At 39.7% G+C, this 25,275-nt stretch overlaps 1 protein-coding gene across 1 annotated transcript in view; it reads left to right on the forward strand.

The window, feature by feature from the left end:
• LOC149139794 (serine/threonine-protein kinase RUNKEL-like) overlaps positions 1-25,275 on the forward strand; it is a 73,536-nt gene that overhangs the window by 43,385 nt on the left and 4,876 nt on the right. The window lies entirely within an intron of this gene.

Consider the following 25,275-nt stretch of genomic DNA (forward strand, 5'->3'; position numbering starts at 1 on the left):
AGATACAAATGGTCTAGGTGGTCTCTCTTCCCATTGAGATTTCAAATCTAAATCTTCAATATATAAATATCTTGAATTATATGTACTTTGATGTGTACTTATATGACTCTCGAATTGCATGACCCAATTACTGCACATTTAATCTGGATATAATTGGCTTACAAAATTAGCAAACCAATAAACATGCCCTATTCTAAATCATAGTTTAACTATGGTTATACTACAAACAAGGGTTAATGTATCGCTGCAATTGTGATAAAAGATCACAACAGTGTGTCCCTCCACAATGCCTCTAGCAAACTATTATCTTGTTAGCAGCCATGAGATATTCTTGTTGCTTTTTAACTCTCTTATAGTAAAGTACAAAATATCTGGATTTGTTATTTTATGAGTTGTCCTAGAAACCTACCATGCTATCCACTTGCAAGTATAAAATTGGGAATGCCTGTGAGTGTCCACTTAAATTTAGTGGGTGATAAGCTTCCAGGTTCTTCAAAAATTTGTCTAAAGATATAACTTTTTTTAATAAAAAAATTGCAAATCTGATATTTCTGTGATTAGAGTTTTCAAGGTTCATGCATATGTTCCTCCAAAAGGACAACATTTTTATTAGAGCTAATCTTCCTAACATTATGATTAGCACAAATGTCTAGTTTCTACAATTGCATAGAGATTGCTACATTGAAATTGCATCATTCTAAAATAACCTACTATATGTGTTCTTATGTCTTTCATTACAATGGCCTGGTTTTAACCACTGGGGAAAGCGAGTTTATTTTGATCTTGCTAATTTATGAAATGTCCTAAAAGGATACCATGCTACCGACTTGTAAAACCTTGGCATAGCAGATATACCATTGGTAAGGTTCATGGTTGGTTGGTTCTAGACATCCATATTCATCAAAGGTTTTTCTTCAACCGGTAGTAATTGTTCACATCAATATGGTTGACAATTGCAAGGTGTAGAATTATTTCTTTAGTTAAATATTCAAGGTTAGAGCTAGTTCTCCTCCAAAAGGAGAATTCCTTTGTTAGCGCTATTCTTACTGACATTATGATTAATATTAACACTCAGTTTCTAGCTTTCTGCATTTGCTTTGAGATAGTTTTTGTTAAATAAGTTTCACCATTCTAAAATACCGTATAGGCTATTATATGTGTTCTTATGTCTTTCTTAAAATGAACCCCTTTTAATCGCGAGAGAGAGATTTTATTTTTGAATTTTGAAGATTAAAATTTATGTCTTCATTTATGGGTGATGTCCAGGTGCTAAAGAGTGCAACTAGTGGCTAGTTCCTCCTCTTGAAAGCCCCTCCTTTGATGACTACATTTGGCTCACCCTTGATGGCATCGCCCTTGTCCTCAAAAATCAGAATTTTTGCACTCCTACAAGTGCCTCATTTTCAAGTTGGCCTCATATTGACGTGTCTGCCCCTCTTCAAGTCGGCCCATTAGGTGAACAGACACCTCTTTTGACCCGAAGTTAACCACTATAAATTAACCTAATGGCCTCCCCATTTTGGCATTTCACTCACCCATCTCTCTCATGTTCTGATTGGTTCGTACGGCCTGAGGCAGCATCTTCTCTTGACAAGTGCGAAGGGTTTCTTGGCAGCTCTGTTTTCTCTGCGTTGACTTTCTGCAGCTAACTTTGACCAGCCTTGACCAAGGTGACTTTGCGTTGTTTGACTGCGTTTTTTGTGGAATATTCTCTGTTTGGGCAGGCTGGATCTTTTGGCACAGAATTCGAGGTTTTCTGGGCAGGTTGACCAGCATTGACCGTAGGCTGGACCGCAGACTTTAACCGCAGAACATTGACCAAGTTTGACTGGTTTTTCTTCACTATTTTGGGTTGAATTTAACCTGTTCTAGAGGCTGAGTTCCTTGCTGCCTTGACCGAGAATTTTGGAGGCTGTTTGACTGGTATTTGACCATTGTTGATTTGATGGGTTAGGGCAAATTGCTTGCTGTTAACAATTGCAGAATTGCAGACTTTGGCAGGATCAATTTTTTTTTTGGCTATCATTGTACTAAATTGGATCTTCTCTCTGTGCTGAACATTCAGTATTAATCAATAAGAAGGATTGGTTGTGTTTTCCCCCTTGTGGGGTTTTGCCCTGGCATTAGCCTAAATCTCCATGTTCATTGTCTTGGCTCGTCTTCTTGTGCATATTGTTGATGATGTTCTATCTACAATTACTGTCAATAATGATCTAAAGTAAATGCTAAGTGATTGTTACTGAAATCTATTGTGACTGCTATTGGAATCTAAAGTGGAATCGCTATTGGTCTAATAAGAGATTGAAGTAACTGTTGCAAGCATAGAACATACCATAACATTAACATGGTATCAGAGAAAAGGTGAAGACAAAGCCCAAGGAAGATGTAAGCAATCACTGTTGGAATACTTGCTGCTGTTGAACAAGGACTATAGGGACAAGTCTCGATGGCTGCTACCTCTTATTTCAAGACTGAGGATAAGCTCAACGACAAATTAGATTATCATGCCTGGAAGATGATCCTTGATTTGACCTTGGAGGAACATGAAGTGTTGGATTATGTGCAAGGGAAAGTGGTGGAGCCTCCTTCAAATGCACCTGCTGCTGCTAGAACGAAGTATAGAAAATGTGAGGTCAAAGCTAAGAAAATCTCAGTTGACTCCATTCAAAAGCATTTAATCTCTTGTATTTCTAATTTGGGAACTTCCAAGGAAATGTATGATAAGTTGATAGGTATTTTCAAAGTCAACAATGCAAATCAAATTCTCTTTCTGAAGAATAAGTTAAGGGATATCAAGATGGACAAAGGGGAGTCTATACAAGACTACTTCATGAGAATAACTCAAGTAAAGAATGATTTGCTATCTATTGGAGAAGTTATCGCTGATAGGGAACTCATCCTCATTGCTCTTGGAGGTCTTTCAAGGCCATGGGAAACATTTGTCACCACCATTCTCAATAATGACAAGATACCTGGTTTTGATGAACTATTGGCTAGATGCACTCAAGAGGAAATAAGGATGATGGAGAGAGATAAGTCTTTCAATGGAAGTGAACCTACTGCCTTCTCTACTCATGCTAAAAGGAGGAATGATGCTGGTCCATCTAATTCAAGAAAGCAGGGTCAAGGATCTAAGAAGGGATTCAAAGGAAAAGGCAAAGGAAGATGCTACAATTGCAACAAGTTTGGCCACTATGCTAGAGAATGTCCTAACAAGAAAATTCCTCCAAGGGACAACAACAACAACAATGAAAGAAACAACAAGCCTAACAACAAAGAAAGAAACAACAGGTCTAACAACAAAGGAAAAATAAATGCTCCTGCTGCTCGAGAAGGAAATAATCGACCTCCCAAGAGGACAAGAAATGCCAGGTATGATGAAAATAATGTTGTTGAAAAACAAGATGAATATTATCTCATTTTTGCTTTGTTTACTGCCTCTCCTCTGGACACCTTGGATCATTGGTTAATTGATAGTGGAGCCTAAAGACATTTCACTGTATATAAGGAGGTTCTTTGAAATTTAGTTGAGAGGGTGACTAATCTAAATATTATTATTGGAGATAATGCCACCTACCCAGTGAAAGAGATAGGAATTGTTACTCTTCACTTGAACTATGGTCAAACTATACATCTTCAAGATGTTTTGTATGTGCCTGATTTGAAAAAGAATTTGGTGTCTATTTCTGTGATGGAAGAGAAAGGTTTCAAGGTAGCATTCATTGATAAAATGGTATGCACATGGAATAAGAACTTTAAAGATGCTTTTACTCTTGGGTTTAGGGTTGATGGTCTTTATCAAGTTGGTGGAAGGCCTTTGGGAGCTTTAGCAAATGACACCTCTATTCAATGTGAGCTATGGCACTGAATATTTGCACACTTACATTACAAATCCTTCCCTGGCGTAAGGAAGATGGTTACAGGGATGCCCAAGTTTCATATGAATCGTGAAGGAGTTTGTCAAGGTTGTGCAGATGGAAAACATACAAAGGGACCATTCCATTCTAGTGAGAGCAAGACATATGATATTCTTCAATTGGTCCATTCTGACATGGTTGGTCCTTAGTCAAAGTCCCCATTGTGGACTCCTAGGATTAATATTGAGTTTATAGAGTCATTGTATATTCAAAGAGACCTTTCCTGGGCTTTTGAATCATGTAAAAAGGTTTGCTATTGAGTGAAATATAATTTATGTATCCTCCACATCAAGTCGGCCTAGAAGAGATCAAGTCAGCCTAAGGACACTATTTCAACCTCACTTGGAGCCTGTTACCACTCAAACCAGCAGGGGACCTAAAGGGGTTCCTAAGAGGGCAACTGCTAGGTTGAGGGCAATGGTGGAGGCTTAGCCCATTGTCACCACAGCTAAGTCTCCTTGCTCTTAACGAACTTTCACTCATGGGAGGAGTCTTGGTAGTGTAGGGATGACTTGTAAATTATATGTCAGTGGATAGGTGAGAAGTGACCCTAAATACCCTTTCCCAAGGATGGAGTGAAGAATGGAGCTTGCTTGCTATTTAAGCAAGGGACTTGATCCACCAGGGATAAGGGGTGAGGATTGGAGGGTTGAGGGAGAAAGGATAGGCTTATAAATTCCCAAATGGTCCTTGACAAATAATTTTTATTGAGAAGTGGGACGACATGGGGCCAAGTGGACCCAACCCAAGTTCGGGGATGGAATGTAGTAACCGATGATGTTCCCACCCTGGACAAGGTGAGGGGAAAGTACCAAACAAGAATACTTGCTTCAAAAGGTTGAATTGATCCTATTGAAGTGTAGCCTTAGGGATGCCTAGGCAAAATTCGGTCCTAGAGCTGGGGCTTGGGATTCTTGGAGATTCCACCGTAAGAATTGCCTCAAATTTGGAGGGGAGGAAGCGGACCCACCAGCGCAGTAGCCTCTAGGAGATTGAAGTTTTTCCTTGGATCAATTCCAGGGAAATTGATGCCCTAGGTGACCTAATGGTGCTAGACTTGGGGAAAAATGTGAAAAGTTGAAGGGGATGACCACCCTTTTAAAGGATTAGTGCCTAATTCACATGGGGATATGGATTCAAGGATGATGATGAGTAAGAACTTGGTTTCTTAATCAAGGAGGCCCAGGAAGTCAACTTTATCCAATATTGAGAGAAAGAAAAGAAAAGTGACCTTCAAGCATTTATACTTCAAAGCAAACGATGCAAGCTTATCGACACAAATAATCTCTAGGACATTTCATTCATATAACATTGGCCAATACATTAAATTAGCTAAAACATGCTCAATTCCACATTTCAATCACACAACAACTAGGTTTAATTTTAGCAGTATGCAACAATAGGAATAATAACATCAAAATTCACTTACAATGTTATAGAGTATATCCAACCAACATTTCATTCACAAGACAAAGCTCCAAGAAAGGATAAATAGCCCAAATCCATATGTCAAAATTCATCCATCTCCTAAAAATATCCCCCAAGGAAAAAATACAAAGTTCTCTATGATTAAAGAGATCCCAAGTTAAGTGATGATACAAATGAATTTATCTAACATCAATATATAGCGTACTAAGGAGTTTGAATTAGCCTATGGGCCCTAATGATAAAATAATGTGCAAATAATAACCCCTAATTGTGACATGCACACCATACTAGCTCATAATGTAAAAACAAGCCTCACAGGTGGCCAAATAATGATGTATGCATGTCGTAGGGCCCTCCAAAGGCTTAATAACATCCTGAAGTGCCATTTTGAGGAATAAATTCCTCGGAATATGATGGACAAGGGGGTGGCCCCTTGTTCTCCAATTAGTAGACCTATGGTGCTTTCAGTGGGTCTGAGGGCACATCAATGACCTCATGGGTCTCCATATGAATCAGAGATGTTTGTAGATCCTCTACAATCGTTCATATGGTGGAATGAATGCTGCCATGACATCATACAAGTGTTGGGACACTTGCCAAGAGTGTGGGGTTCCTGTGGGGGCCTACTAGGCATATTGTACCAATCATGTCACCCTCGTCTGAAAAGGGGATCGCTAGTAGTCTCTAAATATCCATGAAGATCTGTGGAGTGTTGTCTGTTGCTGTGGAGGCCCATGGCTTTCTATGCACACCCTACATGTGCCAGTGTGGACCTCTGAGGGTCAGGATCCCATATAGGGAAGCCAAACCCAAATGGAGACCACCTGCAATCTTGCATAAGATCTAATGTGTCCCCTAGGCTTCTAGTACAATCAGTCATTGGAATAATCAAGTAAAGGAGCTTACAAACCATGGATAACAAAGTGGGCACTTCATAATGGGATGCCCTTCTGTAGTGGGTTTTGGCATGTGTTAGTGTCTCCAAAATCCAAAGGGGGTTAGCCAAGTACCTTATTAGGTTGTTTCAATCCTTAGAGGGGATAGTATGTCTAAGGTGCACCCTTCTAATGGGGGTGGCAAGTGACAAATAGGTGAGATGGAATAGGGAATGAGAGGGGTAGCCTAGGTCACATAAATGGGCATAGGGGTAGCTAGATAAGGCCAAGTCCACACCTGGGTATATAATGTATAGGAGGGAGCAATCATGGTACATGAGGTGCCCCGACATTGATCTTTCCACCCTTCTTTACATGCCTTTTGCATTTTATGAATTTTCCTTAATTAATTGCTCAGGGCTCAAAGGACAAAACCTGATGTGTATAATATAGCAGTGATTACCGCTTTTGAGGTAGGGTGGCTCACTGACCTCCAGGGGTTGGGACAATCATGGGTTCTTGAATGATTGAGGAGGCTCATATAGGGCCTATGGAACTAGGGTGATGGCCATGGATGGGGTAGAGCTCATGTGTCGGCTTTTGCCCACGTGCTAATTATTTTTGTCCCAACCATCTTTTGCATTTTGTGGTACAATTTCTTGTTAAATGTGACCAATTATGCTTTTTCTTCTTTTTTTAGTTGCTTCAACCTCCGGGGCATCATTCTAGTCTTGACCCAAGGTGGGGGCAAAGGGGATAGGGAGGCTAGCCCTATGCAGACCCAAGTGGGAGAAATGATGAATGGGGGTATAATGAGTGGAAAGGGAGTAGTATGTGCGGGTAAAGGAGTGGTACCACACACCCAAAGTTAGGGTTTCCCAAGTAGTACCACCATAGAACCAGATGGCCAATAAAGGAGATCCTACGGGACTAAGATCCAAGGAACAACCAAAAGAGACCAAGGGGACAAGAGTACAAACTAAGCCCACTCTTTCCACCAAATCCCCCCATCAATCCATACCTATAAGTATCCATGTTAAGTAAACCCAATACTCAATTACCAAATGACAAGACATACCTTTAGATTCGGGAGGCCCACCTTCAAACATACGATCAATATAGGTGGGTGAGGGACCAGATGGCTGGCTCAGGTGGCAGAGAAATGGCACAATGAGCTAGTAGGAGGCTGTAAGGGGCTGCTCGCTGCCGGCTGAGGCTTATCATGGAGAAAATTTTCTCCTGGGGACATCATCCACGGAGTGGTGGGTAACATATTAATAGAAGCAAGTCGAAGTCATTTGGAGCATCTCATCTCAAGCAAGTTCGAGATCTCAAGAGAAATTGGAGAAGTGCGAAGTAGGATGAAGTGGGTCTAAGGAAGTTGAAGGAAGTGCGAATTTGTGGAAGTCTAAGGAGAAGAAGAAAATTGAACTTTTGGTGCCTCTCTTTCTGTGTTTCGTGCCCTAGTTTGGGAGATCGAAGTCTTCCAAGTTTCATTGATGCCGAAAGTTGCCTGATGCTGGAAGTTGCTGCCTAGTTGAAGTTGCTGGAAAGGAGGTCAAAGATCTGGGAGGCTAACTTGGTGTGGAGGGAAGGTTTGGTCTTTGTCTAGGGTGAAGCATAGTGCCTACATCTTGTGTCTCTTTTTTTGTGATCTTCATACACACATAATATGGTAGTTGTTAGAGAAAGGTAAGATAATAAAGAAGTAAAAGATGGCAACACACTCACAAGTAATATCAGGAAAGGAGAATCAAACCCTAATATAATTGCTTTGATTTTCCAACAGATGGATCCTCTTATCCACCTCCTTGTGATCCTTCTACCTTAAAGAAAAGACCATTATGGCTCCAAGATACACTTCAAGATGATGAAAATCATGTTGCTCCAAGAGGAGCATTTTGGGAAAGTAAGAAGCCCACTAGGTATCAAGGATACTTGGCCTCCATGAGTACTATTATTCAAACTGAACCTTGCACCTTCGAAGCAGCTGCAAAGCACCAAGTATGGAAAGATGCTATGGTTGAGGAATATGAGTCAATCATGAAGAACAATGTCTGGGAAGTGGTGCCTAGACCCAAGGACAAGTCCGTGGTCACTTCAAAATGGATCTACAAGATTAGGCATAGAGCCGATGGAAGTGCTAAAAAATAAAAGGCAAGGTTCGTGGCTTTTCTCAAAAGAAGGAGTTGACTATGATAAGATATTTGCACTAGTTGCTCGGTACACCACTATATGATCCATCATTGCAGTTGCTGCGAATCAAGGTTGAAAAAGACTTGCCACTTATTTTGGTCTTGTATGTCGATGATATATTTCTGACTGGTGCAAACCCTCTCATTTATCAATGTAGGAGGGAGTTGACTTTTGAATTTGAGATGAAGGACCTAGGATTGATGCATTACTTCCTAGGCTTGGAAGTCTGGCAAAAGCTAGGTGAAATTTCCTTTCTCAAGGAAAATTTGTTGTGGAGCTGTTAGAAAGATGTGGCATGGTGGAATGCAAGTCAATAACTACATCGATGGAACTAAATTTCAAGAAACTATGTGGAAGTGCTATTGGTCCGAATTTGGCAAATCCTACTGAATATAGACAACTTGTGGGAGCATTGATGTTCTTGGTGAACACATGACCAAACATATGCTTTGTTGTTAATACATTAAGTCAATTTATGGTTGAGCCTCATCATATACATTGTGTTGCTGCTAAGAATCTTTTGAGATATCTTCATGGTACTATCAACCATGGACTGAGGTACACTATTGGAAATCTAAGACTACATGGATATACTGATGTTGACTGGGCTGGCAATGTGGTGGATAGAAAAAGCACATCTGGGTGTTGTTTCTCTTTGGGATTTGTTTCTATTTCACGGATGAGACGGAAACAGAAATCTGTTGCACTAATAAGCACTACTGAGACTAAATATATTGCAGCTAGTATTGCTGTTGTGAAGCCATTTGGTTGAGAAAGCTCTTCAATGAGCTATTTGAGCATGTCCTAGATACCATTGTCATTTATTGCGATAACCAAAGTGGGATTCACCTTTCAGAGAATCTCGTGTTCCATGAGCGATCCAAACATATTGATATTAGGTACCACTTTATCTAGGATATGGTACAACAGGGAACAACAAGGCTTTAACACATCAGGACAGATGAACAGGTTGCTAACATCCTCATGGAGCCCTTAGGGAAGGCCAAGTTCTTAGCCTTCAGAGAGAGACTTGGAGTTGTCGAAAGACCCTCCCATGACAGTCCTGCTTGAGTTGGACATTGAGCTCTGGGAGCTCCTGGGGGCCTGGGGTACTTCTTGGAGCTATATGAGCACAGGGTGAGTGGTTCACCTTCACCTGTAGGGTACTTACCCTAACATGTGAGCATAGGGTGAGTGGTTCACCTTCCTCTATGGAGTACGTTATATGAGAATAGGGTGAGTGGTTCTCCTTCCCTTGTGGATACCCAAACATACATTCACTTGCAGTCTGGGATTCTTAGGAAGTACCTCTCATTTGGCCAATGAGTTGGGAAAAGGTGGTTAGGGTTAATTAGTATTACTGATGGACGCGTCAGGTACTACTGTATTCCCTATGACTAGGATGAATGATGTTCAACAACTTGATCATTAAGGATCAAGCCTCGTAGGGGTTCTATCCCTTGGACATGAGGACTTGCCTTTATCATTTTGGCGAGGGTGGCAGGGTCTGGTGACCCACCCTCTTTCAATCCTTTCTTATTGGTTTATGGTATCAATCTTCAACAGATATGAGACAAGTTGCAGCGATGGTACATGATGGACATGATGGCATAACAGTGGATTGATATTGATAGGTGGAATTCATCCCTAGTTGAGAGGGAGTGTTAAATAGTGCAACAAGGGGCTAATTCCCCCTCTTGAAAGCCCCTCCTTTGATGACTCATTGCACATTTGGCTCACCCTTGATGTCATCTCCCTTGTCCTTGAAAATTAGAATTTTTGCACTCTTACAAATACCTCATTTTCAAGTCGGCCTCATCCCCACATGTTTGACCCTCTTCAAGTCGGCCCATTAGGTGAACAAACAAGTCTTTTGACCCCACGTTTACCACTATAAATTCACCTAATGGCCTCCTCATTTTGGCATCTCACTCACACATCTTCTCTCTCATGTTTTGATTGGTTCGTACAGCCTGAGGCAACATCTTCTTTCCACACGTGCGAAGGGTTTCTTGGCAACTTTGTTTTCTTTGCGTTGACTTTCTGCAACTAACTTTGACTAGTGTTCATCGAGGTTATTTTGGCACTGTTTGATTGCAATTTTTGTGGAATATTCTCTGCTTGGGTAGGCTACATCTTTTGGCACAAATTCTGAGGTTTTTTGGGTAGGTTGACCAGTGTTGACTGCTGACTGGACTAGGTTGACCAATTTTGCCTTGGCGTTATCCTAAATCTCTGTGTTCATTGTCTTGGCTTGTCTTCTTGTGCATATTGTTGATGATGTTCTATCTACAATTATCGTCAATAATGATCTAAAGTAAATGTTAAGTGATTGTTACTGAAATCTATTGTGATTGTTGCTGGAATCTAAAGTGGAATTGCAATTGGGCTAATAAGAGATTGAAGTAATTTTTGTAAGCATAGAAAAAAGCATACAATTAACACTAGGGAAATATTTGATGCGGTGGATGATGGTTTTGATGTAGTTGTAATATTTGCAACAACTTATCTGATAATTTTTCAAAGGAGTTATAATATTTTCTTTTCTTGTATTAGTTGAGAATAACATTCTATTATCAATTTCATTATGTGGTGAATGACCATTTTACAATGAAAAGTTGGTTTCCTATTGAGAAGCCTTAAGTTATTGGTCAGTGAAATACGCCACTTCATTGGAAGTGGAAACCCTTTCTTAGATTGTTTGACTACTTGGGCTAAGTTTCAAGAACCGTGATCCACAAAACATAGATTTCCATAGTCATACACTTAATTAATAGAAGGTAACCAAAATTGACAATTCTTTACAATGTAGAGGAATTTGTTTGGCCAACCCCAACACCTTCAACACCCCTAAAGGACATTTGTCAATGTTAAAAAGGAACCAGTGAACCAAAACACAAGAATGCATCCTTGGGTTAGCTCGTTTATAATATATAAATTGCACCAAATGTTCTATTTGAAAATAGAAGGGTTGGACATTAGACTAATTATCAGTGACATTGAATAAGAAACTCTAGGGGGCACATGGAGAGATTGCTCCATGACTTTCTTAAAAAGCATTGTCACCCACCCTTAATTGAAATTTGATACCCATAAAAGTCAATGGCGTATTGCCTTGAAATAGTTGAAACTCTTTGGAATATGAATCAATTAGTCCGAATTATCTCCTCGTGGGATGATTGAGTGGTTTGGCACAATGGAATGTTATCCCCTCCACCTGGTTTCAAATCCCACGATAAGTCATCTTTGGCTCGTTGTGATAAGGCTCAAGGAGTAGGCTTTCCCACCCTCGTGGAGTCTCAACTGTTGCTAAGTTATAAATTCTTGGTATATTTGGCTTACGGGCTGTTGGGTTTACTCTTGGGCCTTGTCTAGATTTCTCCAGTGAGTTACCAATTCACCATAGTAAAACAAAAAGAAATGAATCAATTATTCCAAATTGTTCTCTCCACTAATTTGTTTTTTGTGAAATTTAGAAATGTGCATACAAACTTATAATAACCTTTGGCTCTATAATTCAATGGGCTAAAATTAATTATTATAGGCGAGACCAATGTGAATTATTGAAGTTGCTTTAGAACCCATGAAACTAACATGGACTATGCCTATATGCCATTGGTTTGTTTGACTACCTAGATGCCTTCAAAGGTTAACGACAATAGTTGAATGTTCGACAAGCAAAAAGTTTACCCATGAATTTAAAAATTTGCCTCTTAATGATAATTATACTTTTGGATTTATTTCCAAATTTTATTCATGAACATGATTATGAAATTTCCACATTCGCTATTTTTTGGGGGTATATGAATGTATGCATGTATTTGTTGCATTCTAGTTGTATCTTATCATGATTTTCTAAAAAATTGTTGTATCCACATGTATCCACGGGACTTAGCTTTTGGGCAAGGCTATTAGTAGCCTTTTAAATACATCAATTCAGTTGCACTAGACACTGTGTTGGTGTTCAGATATGAATTATAGAATTCACCCTTTTCCCACATTAATTGTCAACCTGAGGCTCGTCTGGTTATTTCAAGGCTACCATGCAAGGTCTATGTAGGCCACAATTTCCCTACCTAGCATTGAGCATTCAATCAACAACATAACAATGTGTAATAACAAGCAATAACAAATGCAGGAATGACTCAGTCTGTGTGGCTGCTGAGGTTGTCGGCCTATCTTCCGTCGGTACTACTGATGAAGTTGTTTCGGCTCTGGGAGTCGCGACAGCTTGACTGACGTTCCTCTTTTGCTTTCTTGCCCATCTCTGCAAGTGTAATACTTGCCTCCTCAACTTAATAATTTCCATTTTTAATTGCATGTTTTCTCTGAACAACGACCGATACTTGTCCTGGATGGGGGCTCTCCTTTTTGCACATTGTTCAACAAATTCTTGTTTAATAATGACCTCCTCCATCGGTCTCGCGACTGGTGTTGGGTTTGGCGGATTGACGTCAATGAACTCATCAACCAGTTCCTGTTTTACCCTTATCTCTTCCATTTGTTCAACAATTCGAGGGGCGGCTCCAGTGCCTTCTTCTGTAGGTCCTGGTACCTCCACATTTCCTCCAAATGGCTCCGAAGCCACTGCAGGTTCCTAAGGAGTAGTATCCTCAACGTTTTCTTCCTCGACCCTTCCTCTGCCAACAGTGCTTCCTCGACCCTTGCTAGCATCATAGCTGCAAGCTCTTCTTCCGCTAATTCAATGAATTGTGGCCAAGTCACAGGCGTCTGTGACAGGGCATGCACTAGCAGCAGCTTGACAAGCCCATGATTTGTGAGGAGTAACAATGGTTGGCGCGACTAGCATATAGACTGTGCCATTAACAGAAGATTGTTCCAAAGGAAAAATGGCATATCTAGAGAATGCACTTTACGGAACCGAAGACACGCAAGAAGCTTAAGATGATATTTAAACAGAGTGGAAAGCTGACCTTCACAAGTGATGTATCGCATGACGAAGTATGCAACCTCGGCCCATGGATGCGGCAAAGATCTTCGATTGTATCCTCTCCCCCTCTGAACCACAATTTCTCCTACCTGCAAGAACAATTCTAGAAATTCTGGCAAGGGCGTTCTCCGAGCAAACCATTTCTTCCCTCCTTGCGGCAATCCGCTAACAGTCGAGATAATCTCTTCTGTTACAGGAATGTCCAGCCCACGGACTCTGGAATAATTCCCTTCCAAATTCAATGCAAACTCGACTGTAACGCCTTCGTCAAACCCCTGCAACCTCTCAAAGTAGGTGTGCCATCCGAGATCCCGAAAAACCTGCCATATATCCGGTTAACGCTGGACCTACATTGTATCTTCCGGCTCATGCCTAACAGCTTGACCACCCATTCCGCCAGTTGCTCTATAGCAGCACTCGGAGTAGCAACAAAATTGTTGAGGGGGTGTTAGCCGGTAAAGTTGCGGTGACAGGGATTGTGGTAACAAGGAATACAATGATAGGGAAATACGGACAAAGGTTATGGAAAAATCAATGGTAAATTCGTGATGATTATGGTAATTAATCCAACACATTGGAAAATATCGCAAATTAATGTTGTCGTACATGATTCAAGTTCCAATGTGCGTGGATAAATGTGCAGGGTATGGTGGGGATCACAAATTGATATAGATCACGGTGGTAATGATTGTGGGATGTACGAGTTGGAGCGAGGTTTAATAGCAATGATGGTCTGACATTATTGCTATTAAATACGATATCTTTAACATTAAGTGTGATACCTCCCCCCAACTAAGGGATGACCGTCCTCGGTCATGTTTGGTCATGTCATAAGTGAAATACCAATCAAATCCACAAAGTCAGTCGGGGACATACCTGACGACTTACCTTGGCAGAGTATCAACATGGGTGGAGTAACAACATTGGCGGAGTAACAACACCGAAGGAGTAACAACACCAACAGAGTAACATCAATGGAGTAACAACATTGGTGGAGTACCAGCACCGACGGAGTAACAACATTTGTAGAGTAACAATACCGACGAAGTTACAACATCGACGGAGTAACAACACCAGTGGAGTAATAGCACCAGTGAAGTAAAAACATCGACGAAGTAACAACATCAGCGAAGTAACAACACCGATAGAGTAACAATACCAATGGAGTAACAACATGAGTGAAATAACAACATTGATGAAGTGTCAACACTAATGGAGTAGCAACACTTGCAATAAAATAAGTACTGATAGAGTAGTAACAACATTTTATTATATATATATATATATATTTTATTTTTTATTATGTGTTATTATTATTGTTTTTTTTATTCGTTAGATAAGAGGTGCAGAGGAAGAGTTCTCTGCACAAACAATTTCAAAACTAGAGTTATCAAAGAAATGCTTGATAAAGGAGTCCCTAGAAGTTGGACGATGATACAATCTGAGGCGATGTCCGTTTACAAGCAAAGGAGTATGTGCCTCATCGATTGTTACAAGTTTAACAGTCCTATTATCAAACAATGTGTCAACTTCATATGGTCATATCCATCTAGAGCAGAGCTTCCTCTTAAAGTCCTCGAATCTTAGTCATAGAGTAACACCCAACCACCCTTTTGAAACACCTTTTTCTTGATGAATTTGTCGTGCCACTTGGTTCACTGCTACTGGATTTCAATAATATTATGGATAGCTATCAAACAAATTTCATCTAACTCATTTAGCTATTCTAGTTGGTGTTTCTGGGCTGCTCAAAGATCCAAACCTACTTCAAGAGTTGTCTTGAGCGTCTTAATTTCGAATTCCACCAAAAACAAAGGGGATTTCCCATAGACAAGCTCATATGGTGAAAATCTTGTTGTATTCTACCATGTTGTTCTATACACCCAAAGTGCTTCAAGAAGTTTTTCAGCCCAATTTCAGCAATGGTTCACTACAGTCTTTGTGAGGGTATTCTCCAGTAACTTATTTGTGCTCTCGACTTAACCATTCGCCTGAGGATGATATGTAGATGTCACTATGTGTTTGTTTCCATACTTCTTCATGAGCACTGCTATTAGATGTGATGTGAACTGCGCCCTTGCATTTGAAACTATCTCTCTAGGAGCTCCGTATTGAGCGAAAATTTCTTCAAATAAAAAGTCTGAGACAACTTGTTCTGTGGCTTTTGCGACAGCTTTGGCTTCTACCCACTTTGTCACGTAGTCTGTGCAGACCAGAATGTGAACTTTCTGATGTGAAGGAGGATTGAATGACCCAACGAAATCGATAGCCCATTTCTCAAAGGGCTCAAGAACTAATTGAGGCTATAACGACATCTCATCCGACTGACTAGGCTGACCGATCTATTGGCAACTGTTGCACCCTCGAACATATTTCCTTGCATCATGAAAAATAAAGGGCCAATAGCACCCCATCTGCAACACCTTATGACCTGTCCACTTGTCTGCAGAATGGCCCCCACAAGGGCCATTGTGGGTAGCTTTCAGAACGTCATAGTTGTCATCCTCACCGACACAGCGTTGGATTTGCTGATCAAGTCTTGTATAGAAGAAGTATCCCTTTATCCACGAGTAATGAACGTTGTGATGGATGATTCACTGCTCTCTGTATGGCAAATGATGAGGTACTTTTCCTTTGGCAAGATAGTTAGCAATATCTGCGTACTGTAGAGTGTGAGTAGAAATTGCAAAAGGTGTTCATCTGAAAAACTATCCTCTATAGGTGTATCTTCATCATTAGTATTCAGCCTAGACAGGAAATCTACTACTGCATTAACTTTTCCTATTTTATCTACAATGGTAATATCAAATTCTTGTATCAACAATAACCATCTTGTAATTCGACCAGGAGTTATCAGTTTATTCATCAGATACTTGATGGCTGAATGATCAATGTGCACGAAAGTGGGATACCCTGTAATATAATGCCGAAATTTATTAATAGCATAGATAATAGCCAAAAACTCCTTTTTCAGTTATCGTATAGTTCAGTTCAACATAAGTTAGGTTCTTGCTGACATAGTAAATCACATATGGTTTCTTGTCCTCCTGTTGTCCCAAGACTGCCCCTACTGCTGTATGAGAAGCATCTGTGGAGATATGAAATGGGAGCTTCCAGTCAGGACCACATAATATCAGAGCTTTACAGACTAGTTCTTTGATTTCCAAGAAAGTTGCTTCACATGCATTTGTCCACACAAATTCTACATCTTTAGGTAATAATTGGAAAAGTGGAAATGCTATCTTAGAATTTTTCTATAAAACGTCTATAATAGCCAGCATAACCAATAAAGCTACATACCGTCGTTGGTGTCTTTGGTGTAGGAAAATTTAAGATTACCTCTACCTTGGCAGGATCAACCCGTATTCCTGCAGCTGAAAGCAAGTGTCCCAAAACTATTCCTTCTTCCATCATCATGTGGCATTTTATTGTACTAAGAGAAACATGTGTCTGTTTGCATTGTTTAACAACTTTCTCCAAGTTTTCCAGACCTTCTTTGAAAGAATCCCCATATGGGGTGAAGTCATCCATGTAGATATCAACGCTGTCATTAACCAGATCAGAAAAAAATTCCCAGTATTGCCCGTTGAAAGGTAGCGGGCGCATTACAGAGGCCAAATGGAAGGACTCAGTATGCGAAGGTTCCCCAAGGGCAAGTAAAAGTAGTTTTATCCTGATCCTCAAGAGCTATCTGGATTTGGTTATATCCACTAAATCCGTCTAGAAAGGAGAAGAACTTCTTCCCGGCTAATGTATCAAGGACCTGGTCAATAAAGGGTAAGGGAAAGTGGTATTTTTGAGTTGCTTTATTCAATTCCCTGTAATCAACACAGATTTGCCACTTGCCATTTTTCTTTGGAACAATGACCAATGGGGATACCCATTGACTGTCCGAGATTGGATAAATAAACCCAACATCTAGTAGCTTCTGTAGTTCTTCTTTGAAAATATTCTTCAAGGCAGGATTCATCCTTCTCTATGGTTTTCTAATAGGTCGACATTCTTCTTTTATGTATATGTGATGGGTACATAGATCAACAAGGATTCCTTTCATATATGTATATTCCCAGGAAAAGGCTTCCTTCTGATCCCAAAGGACTTTCAACAATTGTTCAGACTGGGAAGGTGAAAGGTTAGGATTAACATTCAACATTTTCCCTGGATTGATTTCTACATGAATGCTATTATGGGGTGCAATAACAGGAATGTTTTCAACTTTGGTTTCTGGTTCAATGGTTTCTTGAATGGTGCAACTCATAATAGATTCTAATAACTGGTGGGTTGAATTAGAAACGAAGTTGGGACTACTGATAAATGTGTTAATAACATCATCTTCTGTTTCATCTTTAAAACATAGGGCTTCACTGATGGTAAGAATTGATCTAATATCTTCATTTTCAGGTTCAGGCTCCTTCGTAGGTGGAGATTTTTGCATTAAGGTAAATCCTGGTTTAACTAATGAACTCGGTTCTGCAGGGGGATAAAGGATAAGATTCTTTGTGATTTCCTCGTTGGATATTACCATATTTCTCAATTGACACCCAATATAAGCGTCTGCGATCGCAAGCCAAGGTCTTCCTAAAATCAAAGGATGTCCCTCGACTGGAGATTTGGTATGCATCACCAGGAGATCGATAAGGTATTGCCACAAATCTACAAATATGGTCACATATTCCAACTTCCCTATCGATCGTACAATGGATCGGTCTGCAATTTCTAAGACTGTAGGAGTTGGTTTAAGATCAAGCACGCTTAAGGTAAGTACAATTATGAAAGTTACGACGTTAATTGCAACTCCTAGGTCTACCAGCACATTTTGGATATCAACTCCATTAATCTATACTGTAAGAATCAGGTTCCCTAGATCCCCATATTTAACAGGTGTAGGCTTTCCCAACATTATATATGATAATTTCCCCATGACATGGATAGTGAGTGGATCTTTTGATTTTCTTCTAGGTTTCTTAGAATAAAATTCTTTGATCGTTTTGGCATAAATCGGTACATCCTTCATAGCTTGAAGTAACGATATTTTGACAAATAAGTTTTGCAATTCCCCCAAAAAGTCAAATTCAGGATGAGGAATTTGTTTGCTCAAGGATAGTCTCTCAAGATAAGGTGGACCAATCTGACATCCTCGAGTAACAATTGTTTGAGAAGGGGGTTGTTGTCCCATGGGAACTTGCGGTGGATAACCGCCAGTTGTTCTAGCAAAATTCTTATGTTTTGGTTCTAAGGCTTCATCTTTAGTATGTTCAACAATTTTCGATGAAGTTTGAGTATTTACGACGCGACCGGACCAAAGATTCAGTTCATTACATTCCGCGGTGGCAATACTATATGCAGGAAGGTTGAGTGTCTCAACTTGTTGAGCCCCCCTATTGTTCGAGTTCAGGTTGGATTGAACAAGTAGTTGTAGACGAAGAGGAGGATTACTGGTGGAGGCATTAAAGGGAAGCTGTAACTGCTATTGTGACATAGGCTGGGAGAACTGTCCTGAAGGAAGAGGAGGTCCATGCCAACTTTGGGACCATGAAGGGGTTGGACTAGGTTGGGGGGACCATGATTGCCATGGCATTGGATACTGATAGTATTGCGGCCATGAAGGTGAAAAGGTACAGACTGAGGCCCAAAATTCAAATTATTAAAACACTGAGAAGGGTCTTGAAGCATACCTTGGTTCATGTTCTGTGGCTGTGGTTGCCATGGCTTCTTGATCCCATGGAGTACAACTGATCTGCCTCTTCATTTGCTCCTTGGAAAACTGCCTTTAGCCTAGGAAGAGATGGACATGTGCTAGTAGAATGACTCTGCTCACATATCACACATGTTTCAATAGTGTTGAGTGGACATTCCTTCAACAGATGCTTCTTCCTGCATTGAGGGCAGAAAATAGCCATTGCCTTCTCGGCTTCCATCTGTTTCTGTTTTGCCTAAAGAACATCTAGCTATGAGGACAAAGTGCTTAGAATATCAATCCTTAAATTATCCAGCAAGTTTCTAATTGCTATTTTTGTAACCCCATTGTTGGATGTCTTGAGAGTTCATACTCCTTGCTTATGGCTCACAGCTCCACGCGAACATTTGATGCACAACTCATGGATGGTGTCAAATTCTTCCTTTGAAATATCTTCCCTTCCTACCACATTTAGGAGTTCCAAAGATTGTTCCTTAGTGCCCGAAGAAAGATTATCTTTAAGATATCTTTATCCAGATCACTATGGCCCGATCTTTGCAAACTGTATTTGAAGCGTTCCATGAAGTCCTACATGTTCTCATCCTCTTTCTGCATAATCTTAAAGATTTCCTCCTAAATGTCTTGGGATTAACAGTGGTCCTGATATTTTTCAAGGAAAATTGTCTTCATGTCATCCCATGTTGTTATAGATTTTCCTCCTAAACCCATAAACCACCTCAGAGATGTTCCCTTCAAAGTAGTGGGGAATATCTTTAATTTCTGAGCATTAGAAATATAATCATATCCCCGACAAACAACGTCGAATTCAAAAAGGAATGTGTCTGGATCTTCAGAAGAAAGACCATGGAAATTGGGCAATGTTGTCAAAGGAATAGGCTTCATAGGCGCATCACCTCTAATACCTCCAATTGGAAATTCGATCGTGTAAGTTGGATGACCCATGAATATTTTCCAATATTCACTTCTAACAACACTTCCTCGATCAAATGGTGGAGTAAATTCCGTCAAGCCTTCTCCTTCTTCTGAATTGGCAATGCTCAATTCTTTTGATCCTCTGCTTCTTATTTCTTCTTCCCTGGATTATGCTTCTGCTATTGGGGAAGGTTATGGTTGTGAAACTGATTGCCCTCCAAATCTCGTATGAGATCTAACCCTCATAGTAGCTCGTGACAATGCTCTGGACTTAGCTCTTGAAATGATTTCGTGGATGTAGGTAACTTTGCCTAGACTTTTCCCTCTATTTGGGGGTCTTCCTTTGCCCCTTTTATTCGTGTTTCTGTTCATGCAATCAAAAAGTGAAGGGAGAACATTCAAATAGATCTGAAGCTCAGGACTTGGAACAGGGTGAAAACTTCCCTTCCTGGGACAAGAGAGTGGCCCCTAAAAAGAAGACAAAAGAAAGAAAGACAAACCAACCACAAAATCTAAGCTCAGGACTTGAAACAGGGAAAAAAATTCCCTTCCCAAGACGAGAGAGTGGTTCCTAAAAGAAACAAGAAATTGAAACAACGAAGGCAATTAATGCTCAAGACTTGGAGCAGGGTGAAAATTTCCCTCCTCAGGATGAGAGAGTAGTCCTAGAAAAACAAGAAATCGAAATAACCAAAGCAATTTAATGCTCAGGACCTGGAGCAGGGTGAAAACTTCCCTCCCCAGGACGAGAGAGTGGTCCTAAAAAAACAAGAAATCAAAACAACCAAAGCGATCTAATGCTTAGGACCTGGAGTAGGGTGAAAAATTCCCTCCCCAGGACGAGAGATCGGTCCTATGGTCAATACTGGTTGTACTTTCGCGCCTTCGATAGCCTCCCCGACAACGATGCCAAAATGTTGGTGTTCAGATATGAATTATAGAATTCACCCTTTTCCCACATTAATTGTCAACTCGGGGCTCGTTTGGTTATTTCAAGGCTACCATGCAAGGTCTATGCAGGCCACAGTTTCCCTACCTAGCATTGAGCATTCAATCAACAACATAACAATGTGTAACAACAAGCAATAACAATAACAACAATTAGAGTAACAACAAGTTAAGATTCACAGCAACACAACTTAATAAACCATTACAACGATAAAGAAATAAACATAAAAAAAAGATAAATCTATGCACACCACTAATCCAACAACACCTGGTCAAGAGAGTGGGCCCAACTCCTTGATCAGGGTTGTGGTAAAAGATCAAAGACTAATAAATACTCAGAAGATCAGGATTTGCATTAATCAAAATAAAAGTACAGAAGTCTGTTGTTACATGCTCAAAACTCTCTCTCTCTCTCTTTAGCGGTGGCTTGCTTTTCCAGCCTCGTAACCTTACTTATACGTTAAATGTTACAAATATAGTATCAATAATTTCCAGAGATTACGACAACTGTCCGCCTCCAAATATACAATGATCATCGAGACATAAACAAAATACGAAGATAGCAAATGTATTGGTCCAACAGACTCGCTTGGGTGGAATCATCGTTATAGCCAGCATCTTAAGATAGCGCTGCCAGCGCATCGATAACCATACACTGAATTGTAGTATGCTGATCATCGTCCTTACAAATTTGCAAAGAAACAAAGGTTAGCAAGTTGCATACGCAACGTTCCCCTAAGACTACGCTTCATTGATTAATAATTCACAAAGATATGACAAATAGATATACCTTCGTGCTTGAGATACAAATTAACCTTTTAAGGACATGAAATAGGTGAAGGAAAAACGGGTAAAAAGGTAGGTGAAAAGTAAGCAAATTTAGCAACCAACACACTGTACATGGGTTACTTTGAAGTTTGGCATTCTAAATATAGTACTCTTTATTATGAAATTTTATGTAACTTGTTTGGTTGAGTTTGAATGAAAGATGGTTAGCTCATTTTTGACGTCATGTTGGACAAATACAATTTATTTATTTTATTGTTTTATATTTGTGATTGTAGCATGAGTAGGTATAGGGAACCACCCTATTGCAAGTATTGCCAACAAAGAGAAACGTGTGTGTGAAATTGCCACTTTATTGTAGGCCAAACCAATACATCATAGAGGGGTGGGGAAGAGAAGAAAAGAGGAAGGCCATTAGATCAATTGGAGTTCCAATATCAAGTAGTTATCTAGGACAGTAAGCTAATTAGGGTACTTCAATTAGGGTTCCCAACAAGTAATTAGCAAAATAAATCTAATTAATTTCAAATCTCCTTTGGTGATCTAATTAATCTAAGCGTTAGAAATGATGGAGAGAGGAAATGGAAGAAACTCACTCGTTCGAGTGTTGTTGTAGGTGTTGAAGCTTCTTGTGCTAAAGATGGGAGTTGTGATAAGGCTTTAAGAGAGTGTTCTCCCTTCTATACAATCCTATACTTGCAACTCAATCCTTCTACAAAACAAACTTGCATTGATATCCAATACAATATATAATGATATGACAATACACACTAAAACACTAGATCACCCATATATAATGATATGACAATACGTACTAAATGGAGATCTAAGTGCCCTCAAAAAGGTTTGATGCCTCTGTTTCTCTAGCTGTGTTGGAACCTATCATGAGGTTGTATGGTTGAATTGTCCAACATATAAGAGGACCAAGATCCCAAGGATACCCTAGGATAAATCAACAAGTCAATAAGGTTGTAGCCAAACTAACAACCAGAGAGGTGTTGGAGCAGACAAGTACAAGCGAACCAAGAGCTTGGTAAGAGAATTGGGAAGCTAGATCAAGATATGACACCAATCTGAGGGTGCACTTGGAAGCTCATGAAAGGTGGAAAGGAAATCAAAGATGCTTTCCAAACGTGAATTGAATGGTATAAATGGAAAAATGAATGACCTCAGGGCATATGTGAACAACATACTAGTTGTTAAAGAGGGAAGATTGTACAAAAAATTCAAATTGTGTAGTGTTTGACTACTTATTGTGGGTATCTGTAATACATGTTCTTTGTTTTGCCAGTTGCAAGACATTCATGTTATTGCTAGGAAGTGCACCTGGAGACCATGAAATGTTTAGGAATGTTTGACTCATTTGATCCCACAAATAGCAAACCCAAATGGGGTTGGGTCATTGTGGACTTGTAATGAAGCATTCTGAACAACTATGACCCCAGTCAAGGGTTTGTGCCCCAAACTGAACCTATAGTGTAAGGAAATACCCCAAATGAGTGCTTCAAAGGGTCAAAGTGAACCAAAATTGGTGATCAAAGGCCAAAGGACAGAGCAAGAAAGGCGATAAATGACCTTGTGGGTAAGTATATGTGAGGACTAAGATGTGAAATCCTTGTACTACAATTATGCATGTTATTGATTTGAGGAATAGTTTTTTAAACAAACAAATTTCATTCTTTTGAATACTAGTCTTGAGTTGATTCAAAATTCTTAAACAATCCTGTGGACAAGTTGTAGTCAAGGTGCCAATTCAAAAGAGAATAGAGATCGGAAAAAGGAACACACTTCTAATAGATCGTGTAAAAACACATCGCAGTCATTAATAGTACTTATATAGTATATAAATTGGTGGAGTAGCTTTTCTTAATAGATGAAAGCCAGGTATGGAGTTTTCGTTAGTTGTTACTTGTTTTGATAGATTGATCAACCTCAACAAGCTGCCATGTAAATAAATATTGGTGGCATGAGTGGTTGATTATAGTGCTTCTTCATAGATTTTGATCTAGCTGAAATTCAATTTATGTGTTGTGCAATTGACTAAGTCATCTGCTTGAACCATTATGTAGTAGTCTTTATAAAACTTTTTGTTTGAAGATCTTTGAAAGACTGTAATATCCTTTACGAGAATTTACCCTTGGCGTTAAAGAACATATGACAAATTTTGTTCCAGTATCACAGTATCCTTTTTCAATTTGACAGAGATGACATTGAAAACACAACAATGCAAACAAGTAGATGATTTTCAACAATACCAACAGTACACATCAAGTTACAATTTCCACAGATTCACTTCTAGGGCTGTTACACTAGCAGAGTCTGCTGTACAGCACTCAATAATTTAGTAACAGTAACAACACTAATTACCCTATCAGCAACACAATTGACCAGCTTACAAGTTCTATCCCGTTACTGCTCACTTTGCCTCCACAAATTTGCTGTCTTGCTGCCCTGATGTCATCAGAGAGCCCTAATGGGCCTTAGTTGCTGTCCTAGAATGGATGCTACTTGCTCAGACTGCCTTTTCCAGCCCCGGCTTCACTTGGCTGCCACAAGCTGCCCCTGACTATGCCCTTAGAGACGAGTCGCTGCCTCAGATCAGGGTCTTAGGGGATTCCACGGCCAGAATTCTATCCCTCAAATGACCTCTCTGCTACAGGAAACCTTGCTCAGGATGGTCACATGCCTTGGAGTTGGGTGGCATGGCTGTTTTGCTGCTGGCAGACCATCACTGCCTTCACAAACCTACGCTGTCACAGAGTAATCCTTTACTGTCCAAACAAAGCGACAGAACCACAAAATTCTCCTTCCTCAGAAACCTTTGATAAATAAACAGAGCAGTGTTGGACAAGTAGAGGTGTTGTGTGTTTATATATTACAGATACAAAGCCACAGAACCACAGAATTCTCTTTTATTTATTAGAGAGGATTACTGCTTTTGAATTAAACAATATACCTTAAACAAGGCCAAACTCTGTCACCTAGATATTTGTGGAAGTTCGATAACCCATAAAGCAATTTTCCTGTTTTGATCCCTTCAATGGAATTTTTAAATATGGATTGTATAACTCTTTGGTCATCATCAAAATATATGAACTTGCATTGTCTCTTATCTGACCTGGGTACGCTGATGTATCTTTTGTTCTATACTGATCTTTTTCTTTACACTTGTGAGAGTATCCATGTACTTTATCGTATAGTTTTTGGTATTACTGGACACTTGATATGTTTTGTTGGGGGTGGTTGTCTTCTCTACTACTATTTCTGACAATGAATATAGTAACTTGAGAAAGAGTGTGAGGCACTGACATGGTTTCCCATTTTAATTTTCAGAGAAGGCAATTGAATTTCAAGACTTTCATTTAGATCTGATAGATTGTATCTACAGAATCCATTCTTTCCATTGAATAATGTCTCAAACTTAACAAGTTTGACCAAGCTTTTGACGGACTCGCTTAAGTTATAGTAAAATAGCCAAAAAGACAAGATTCTGCCTAATTTTACATTGCAACTCTCCTAACTATGAAACAGAAGATTTGAAAAATAAACTTGTATGTTGAGAGT

The sequence above is a fragment of the Pinus tabuliformis genome, chromosome X (assembly GCF_031772625.1).
Source record: "Pinus tabuliformis cultivar Carrire ecotype Pingquan chromosome X, CPIR1, whole genome shotgun sequence".
NCBI lineage: Eukaryota > Viridiplantae > Streptophyta > Pinopsida > Pinales > Pinaceae > Pinus > Pinus tabuliformis.